A 9,183-nucleotide genomic window follows, 5' to 3' on the forward strand; every position below is an offset into this window, starting at 1 on the left:
ATAGTAGATTTTCCTTTAGAAAACCCGTGTTGAGATTGTGTAATTGAAGAAGATATAGAATATGTCAGCTGGTTAACAATAATTGCTTCGAATAATTTGGGGATAGCGGAGAGTTTCGCTATGCCTCGATAGTTTTCTATAGACGACCTGCTGCCGTTTTTGTGAAGTGGTATTATGAAACACTCCTTCCAGGCTGACGGAAAAACGCCATGTTTAAGTGACAAATTGAATAGAGTTGTTAAAGGCTCGCAGATGTTCTCAGCGCAGTTTTTAAGAAAACACAAGAGGGAAGCACCAGTTCCCCAAATTTATTAATGAAATACTTTAGTGAATTTACTATTAACGGAGAATGATAATGAATTTAAACAATGATGTGGTTCAACATGAAACAAAGCAGAAGTAAAATAAGAACCAAAGAAAAAACGGTGCATATTAATGTGAGCCGTAACTTGGGAATGAATATTCTTCACCAAAACAAAAATTTATTATTTTAAAGTTTGTATGTCTGAAGTTGATAAGTATATCATTGAATTTCATAAATTTTTGTATCTATGTATGTATATAAAATAAAAAAATTTAAGTCGTAGGCACCTAAACTTTCCTACAGATAAATATCGATAAACTTATTTAATAATTTTGAACCTGAAAACTCGAGAAAAATCCACGAAGATTAAAGCTTAGAAAACTCCGAAAAAATCCCGAAACATACCCCAAAAAATAATCTACAAACAATTCCAAAAAAGTCTCGAAAAATATTCTAGAAATAAAGGCGAAGTTTCTGTAAAATTAACAAATAGTTTCCAATTTTCCCAATTTTTCCGAAAATTCCAAAAAGAAAACCACAAAAAATCAGGAAAGCTTGAAAATATCCTGAACGCTCCCAAAAAAGTAAACTACAAGTTGTTTTAAAGTCCAGTAAATGTCTCGAAAAGTTCCTAAAGCATACTAAAGAGCTTTCTAAAAATAAACGAAGTTAACGGAAAAGTTTCGCAAGTTATCTTACGTTCTCAAATTTCCCGATATTCCGAATAATATAACACGAAAAATTCTGAAAAGCCCAAAATCCTCCCGAACTGTTCCGAAAACATAAATGCAATCGAAATTTTTTCGAAACACTCTCAAAGCTCTCGGGGAAGTAACCTAAAATTAAAAGACTTATCTAAAAAATGCTTCAAAGTTACCAAAAACTCCGAGAAGCCCAAAAATATTCTAAACAACACCGGGGGAAAAAATGTTAAAGCCTTGAAAAAAGCAAGAGATTTGTAAACAAAATTTAAATGTTAGAAACAACTAGAAAGCTTTTGCTTCTTCTGTAAACTTATTAATTTTTCCTTTTTATAAACATTATTTAGTATTTTATTAATAGCTCAAAATTTCGTGTTTCTATGTATTCCTTCTTTATATGGCTTTCCATGTCTTTGTCCATGCTGAAATTAGTTGAATTTTAGACGAGTTATTCGGGAAGTTGCTAAGGGGTCCTGCCTCGAATCTGATCATGTTACGCAACTTTACCGCACTACTAGAATTCCGAAATCGGAGAATTGATTTTTTCGCTCAAGCGTTAGGGCATTAGATAATAGTTGAGAATTGTCCACCCTACATGAACAAGTTAAATATTAACAGCTTTTGTTATCAAATTCTGATTATTTTCGTAAGCATCGTGTCTGAATTGTCCACCATTCAAATTGAATGGATTTCAAAATGTAAACGAGCTCTTCGCCATTATCACAGTGACGATTACACGATTGAAAGAGGCTGAGTGAGTACACCAACTGTGCAGCGCCGTTATGTTAGGTGTTGGCCACGTAGCCAAAAGCGACAGGTAACTGAAGTGCAAACAAATTTAGAAAGCAATTTCCTGTTTTCGTAATCAAAATCAGCTAGTCAAATAATGGAAACATCCACAAGGTAGCAAGGTAGTTGGTGATGTGCTTCCAATCGATTTGATAATACTCCATTCAAAATTAGTTCAATTTTCGGCTTTTTTGAGCGAAGTGATAGAGCAGAAGCGTAACAGTGAATTTTGATGTGAATGCATTTCAAAAGGTGCATACAAATTGGAAAGAGTTTGATTTTGTACTTTGTCGCCATGAAATTTAATAGTTTAGTTTGCTGGCAGTTTTCATTATCGAAAATAGTCACTCTCTACCCTGCTACAGTTAGAGGAAGAGGTTAATAGACACACTATAAATCCATGAAGGGGGGGGGGCACAATAGATCATGAGGTCGCAGTGTTAAATGCAAAGCGCAAACTGTTCATACCCTGAGGTGTCTAGATTTTTTCCACGAAATAAATTTTTATGAGTACACCAGAGCACCTACTCCTTTGTATACACATAACTGGTTAACTGACATTTGAAATGAGATTTGCTTGCCGGATGCTCCTGGAGTCCAGCGTTATCAATTCATACCAAAACATAGATATTTATATGAAATTGGTTTCTTTTATAATAGAGATAACTGTTTTGAAATAAAACCTACCTTAATAGGCGTTTTTTTTTAGTTTAAACGGCAGCTATACATTTACATGATTTTTTATAAATTCCAACACACATACCAACTATAAGTAGCAAAAGCAAGTAGTAATGGGATATGGGATATGGAAATAGCAAGATGCAATTTAGTAAACTTTTTGCGTCAAGAAATGCGGAAGTGTTTGAAAGAGAACTCATCGTGTGCAAGAATATTTTCCCTGTTACAATAGACAATGAACTTTGTGACATTGTTCAAGTTTACACATATCTTGCGGCACTTTCAACCCGTACAACGGTTACTGTGACAGCATTGAGTGCACAGACGACGACGACAAGGTGGGCACCCGGTGTTACATGGAGCACAGACAGAAATGTTTGCGTTTGCTTTAAAAGCAATTAAAAAAATGCTGTAAGCAAGCAAAGCAGACGATGACAATGAAATTATGTAAATACTTAAGTCAGTATGTAAGTATGTAAGCACTTACGTAGGCTAGGTTAGGTTGAGAGGGTGTGCACGTAAAGTTCCATGCGTCCATTTGGAGCCTTAATGGTCCATTGTGAGTGCACTTGGTGAGTGATGATGGCTAGATGGTGCCACATTGCTTAACTGGCATTCTTTTACTAAGCTAAAAACCAGAGTTATAAAGGCATTCACCTGCTGAACGATTTTCTAAACCAAATGAAATTTAGGAAATCAAAGAGTTACATCTCTGCTATATCTGTCGTAGTAGTGAAGAAGCGGAACACCAGAAAGTCTTCAACTTCGTTCTCATTCATTCTCATTTCATTGGGGCAGCTTCTACGGAGAAAAGTGCTTGCTGGAGCATTAGTGCTAGTGCAAATTCGTCTGCTTCTAGCTAAAACGTACTATTTATTACCACAACTTTTGTTCTATTCTCTATTATTTCTACCACTACTGCCCATTGGGTGGATGCCAGAACTTTCACTATTATGCACGTCAATTATTCTTTATAGTATCTTTAAGCTAAAGGATAAGAGGTAGGTATGAATTTAGCCCCTTACTCCTTTCAAGATTTTAGATAATCTACTTGTTAAAGGAATTACTAAGTTTTTACGCGAGGCACCACATCATCCGCGCAGTGTTAGGCCTCCCTAGTATTTCTCGGAGACTTGATGCCTCATTTGTGGTCTTAAAATGATTCCCCTAAATTTCTAGCAGGATTCCTTTTCGCGTTTGGTCTTCTTGAATATCTTTCTTGAGGTTGTATCAATTGGCCTAGCTTGGCATTTCACCAAATATGCATCGGCTTGGCTCGTGGCCAAGTTATGGTTCAGAAAGCTTTAAAACAAATGTTAGTTATTGCAATTTTATAAGTATATATGTATGTAGGTATATAATTTTGCTTATGAGATATATTTTACAACGCCAATCTTCTCAACTTTATCCCGAACTAGCGCCCTACCGCCTAAGCAAGGCTCTGCCAAGTTATCAAATATTTCGACGAGTGATGGTTTTAGCATTCTCATCTATATTCTATTTAAATAGTCATGGAAAACGTGCGTCTGTTTGAAATCATCTCCTTCCTACACCTTTTAATATGAAAACCTGCACAATTGGGTACATATATATGTGTATATGTAGTATATAAATTTATTTAACGTTTAACGAATTATAAAATTAGTACCAGCATTTTCAGTGGAGTACAGCTTGCAAAAAATTAAGGAGCAACAACAACCAAAGTTGTTGTTATACTCCGCCATAACAATCATCAAACAAAAATCAAAGAACACAGAAATCCTTGCTATTGTCCTGCAGCAAATTTTTCTCTCAGCTAGTTGTCCCATCGCAATTTCCTGAGTTTTATCCCTCAAAAGACAAGCTATTTACCACCAGCTACACAACCAATTTGTTGCGCAACGACTAATAATGACATTGTAGGCGACAAAGTTGAAGCTAATATTTATTGCCTATAGTCGAAAAGAGTGCTCACCTTTTTTCCGCGCCCACCATCGCAGGCTGCGCTTCATTTTGTTAATGTTTTTCTTTTTAAGTGTTTGTGCTTTGCGTTTATTTTTAGACCATCCAGTTTTCGCCTCGAGTATGACGCTTGTCCTAATTTCTTTGCCGTTAAGTATTATAGTGGATGCTTCAGGCATTTTTAACCATAATTGTGAAACAACAAAAGCAAGGAAATGAGTTGGAGAAGGTCGTTGGTGCTAGAAAGAGGCACTTGAAAAGCAGCTGAATGCAGGCCCAAAGAATGATGTGATGAAAAGTAGAAAGGAAGAAAGTAAGTGAAGTGAAGTGGCAACAGCGTTGCGGCGCATTGTATAGAAATGTTGCTCACAATGGCAAAGTGAGGCGAACTGTGGGAGGTATTGAAGCGGTGATGGCAACAGCAAAACAATGCGGAACACAAAAGTTGTGAACGTACGATATGACTATGAAAAAAAATAAAAAAATATGCGAAAGGACCGCGACGAGTGAAGGAAATACTAAAATTAGTTGGCATTTTACGTACCGTATCTAACACCACGTTGTGTACGTAACGTATGAGTAACATACGAGTAATCACCGACGTCAAATAAAACTCGGCTAAAGCACTTAATCAATGGAAGGCGCCAAATTAATTGAAGAAGTTTAATTGCGCGCAAACATTTTGTCGATTTTTAACACACGGATTAGGGCGGCGCTTGATTGGGGTGGCGTGCTGAAGGAGCTTTTCGGAAAATAAATGAGAGTGCAGCATGTCTCTAACCAGCTACTGTTGCTGATAGCAGTTTTCGCTGTTATTTTTGTAGCCAACACTCAAAAAATAATTCACTGTCGGCACAGAAACGATTCCAACAAATGGTGGCTTCAACCCAAAAGTCAAAGTGTTGTTACTTAATATGGCTGCCAATTAACTGGAAGCAAGGCAGCAAACATTTCATTACATTACTGGCTGCATATTTTTGTGAGTGTCTGTAGTTGCCGCATGCGGTATGAAAAATTCCACCATCAACTTCAATTAGTGCAACATATTTGAAAAATGAGAACTTAACAAACTTTATTGAAATTTATTTAAATTATGATTACATTGTAAAATTTTTAAGCCAACTTGCTGACAATTCTGTTTAAAAACGCGAGTCATTAATTTATTCTGTAGCTTAATTTATAAGTTCAATATTAACGATTATAAATGAAAGAAAAACCCTGACTTAGTATATAAATTCATAACAATGCTTTGTAAACTCCAATAAAAAAGTCAAATAATTACGTTTCAGTAAAATATCATTAATCGATAATTTCGTATTAATTACACTCACTCTAACACTCCCCTCATTATTAAAACATTGAGAATTGTCGCATAAAATTTGAGCTTCGCGTTTATAAATCAAACATTTTAATCTGAACTAATAACTCATTCACTGGCAAACAGTATTTTTTCCACAGACAAAAATAAAAACAAAGAACTACTAAATTGCTTTTGAGCGGATGAGCGTAAATATTTATGTGGACATAAATGAATTGAGGCAATATATTGAAGCGATAATAAATAATAACGAATTAATTTTCATTAATCCTTATTTGAATATTTTAGATGTAAGTGGCTTGAAAATGAAAAAACGTTGGCGTTAAAGGATGACTTGTGAACTTACGGAAAAATATATAAATAGCTCGTGCAAACTAAGAAATGAAGTTGTCGCTGAAAATCTTTTTGATCGATAAAAATAAGAGGGTTGCCAACTTTTTTAAAACTAAACTAAAATAAAATTATTTAATATGTGAATTATTAAAATAGAGGTATAAATCCAAATAAGCTTAAAAAGCTTTTTTTATATAGTAGGGTTGCCACGTGTTTGAAAAGTCAATCGCATCTCGGAATTATGAGAATCAGGTTATTCAAATACATGTGTATATACATATGCATCACAATGTTGCTGTCAGACGAATGAGGTTTAAGAAAGTTGCCACCTGCTCAATTAGTTAAATTCAAACCATTTATTAACTGCAATATATCACAAGGAAGATGTTTAAGAAAATTTTAGTTTGAAAATAATTTGAAATTTCAGCGAAGCGGATGAACGCAATCTAGTAAGTTAACATAATTTTCTACCTAGTTTCAATGTTTCAAATATAAGAGACGGAGAATAGGAAAAAGATAAAGTCAAGTCATAGTTATATAATAATTTTCGAAAATACTTAAATCGAAATAACTAAATTTCCAATGGAATTCTAAATAGTGATAACCTTTAGAAACTGAGTTTCGTTGGAAGTAAATACGTTAGGTCAATATTTTCTTCAGCAATGCCGAAGCCTTCGTACTTTTCATTAACATCAGCAAATTCAACTTCGACATAAATACGATTGCATATTTAGTCAGAGCTTAACTACCTATATAAAAGAGTTACATAACAAAAGCTTATACTTATATAAACAATCATAGAATGCTAGGTGACCAGATATAAAGCCCAGCCAAACAAAATTGCCAGTGAAATTTCAGATTTTTCAGTGAAGAGCAACAGCAATGTCAACTATGACTTCGAACAGATCACTGATCGGTGATTTTTGCGAAGATCCTAGAAATTTTAAAATTACTGTCAAAAAGAAATTCACCTTAATCTTTTGTGATGAAAAACGCGATTTTTAGAGATACATATCTACATACACATACAAATATAGCGAAGTCAAGGTCAAAAATTATATAGATTCGACATGAAACTTTTTTGTGAATCAGAGAAGAAATTTTGGGGAATTGGCATGCTTACTAAACCGCACCGAGTCTAAAGTATTTTTGGAAGGCAATTAAAAAAAACCCAAAATGTTGGCCTTGTTTATGGGTCTCCTTTTTATACTTTTCGTCATACCATTGGCATTTACAGACGGATGGAAAAGTATGTTCTTCTAGACATTTTTTTTGTTCGAAAGTTCATTGACCCCATGTACTCGTTCTAGAACCTATCGACTAGATCCCATTTTCTTCCACCCTAACGTACCACCATAATGTCTGTAAATAAAAATTCCCCAAAATTATTAAACTTTTGTAAAGGATTCGATTGGAATGCAATTTCGATTTTTTTCCGCCGAACCTATGGCTTGTTTTTTTACATTTCTCGTCATATATCTCGATATATCGAACTTCTCCGATCCGACTGTAAATGCGGAAGCTATGACGAAAGCTGTAACTTCCGAAATTGCTTTGCAAAAATACTTTAGTTTCAGGGCTGTACAGCGAACTTTTTTCTTTTCTCGCAGGTGGTACGGTCTACTGAGTATAAATGTTTACAAACATACATGTGTAACTACAAATTTAACAGAAAGTTTTTGGTTCGTGAAAGTTTCTGCTATTTTATTTCTGAGCGCTGAGGTAAACTCCTTTTTGTCTTTCGCTTATTCGCACTTTCATTCGCGCAATCTTTACATTTGCTAACGGTGCTCGTAAGTTTCTTTCGCTGAGTTGTCTAGACAAGCTGCTATCTTGGCATATAAAGCGGCAGTAAATTTTGGTTTAGTTCTTCACACAAAGTGAATGGGATTATGGAATAAAATTATTACTTTCACTTTTGACATCTAAGTCTCGGAAACAAAAGAAGTTACATAAAAATTTTCTGCACATAAAATTTGGAAGTTTTGAATATCTATGTGCGTCTTTAAAATAATTTTGTGCATTTTCAAAATCAAACTATGTAAAAGCTTTACATTTAATATTTACACGCAATTTTTTCATGCACGCAAAACATCAACACTTGTTATATTCATAACATATTTGTTTGCTTTGTTTGAAATTTTAGCAAAAAATAAAAAAATTAAAAATGCTTTCAATTTCAACAGTTGACAATTTTATTCATTTACTAGCATATATTTTTCCGCTCCGGAGCTTCCTTTTGCTAGCATGAGCCAAAAATTAATTACCGCTTTTTAGTCAAATAACTAACTAAATAATTTAAAAAGGAAACCCAAAATAACGAGCCATAAAATGTGAAAAACTCTTAAAATAATTTTTTTTTTATTAACATCGGCTCCAATTAAATATGGGCGACTCTTTAAAAAATAAACCAAACAAAAAAGTCGGATTAAACAGGTAAAGCATGGCGTTGTAGTTGTGTGGGAGAACGAAAGCTACAAAGCAAGAACATGAAATTTTTCCCGAAAAATAACTGGTTTGATTTTTTGTTTTTATTGGCGACACTCAGCTTTTTGGGCGGCAAGCTTACCCGCTTGTCCACACCGAAAGCTGGTTTTAATAAATTCATATTTCAAATGGAATTTCACTTTTAGGGTGCAGCCCGAATTGCAATTGTGTGCCACCTTTGTGCAATCGAACAAACATACATACACACACATATGTAAAAAAGTGAGGCAGAGTGGCAGAGATGGATCCTGCGGCTGAAGCATAAAATATATTTATTTGGAAAATTGAATGCGGCAATTTAAATCCTCTTCCTCACTCAATCGCTTTGTTCGAAACTCTTTTCACTTTTGACTTGTGAAGGTGTGTATGAATGGGTGTATGTACATATATATGTGTGTGCAAGTTCAATTCACAAATACAATGGCGCTTAAACAAAGAAGGATTATGAACAGTGAAAAGGCCAAATGGGAAGCGACTATTTTGTTGTTGCCACGAAATGCAAAAAAAAAAAAATATATATTTATTCGATTGTAATTCGTGCGGGATTTCTGGGATCACCCACAGCTACACAAGGATTATTGCTCCTCTCTATGTTTGTATGCCCGTATGTGTATTCGTACTATTTTTAATGT

This window comes from Rhagoletis zephyria, unplaced genomic scaffold (assembly GCF_001687245.7).
Source record: "Rhagoletis zephyria isolate East Lansing unplaced genomic scaffold, Rhagoletis_zephyria_1.1 Rzeph_scaffold_00073, whole genome shotgun sequence".
Lineage (NCBI taxonomy): Eukaryota > Metazoa > Arthropoda > Insecta > Diptera > Tephritidae > Rhagoletis > Rhagoletis zephyria.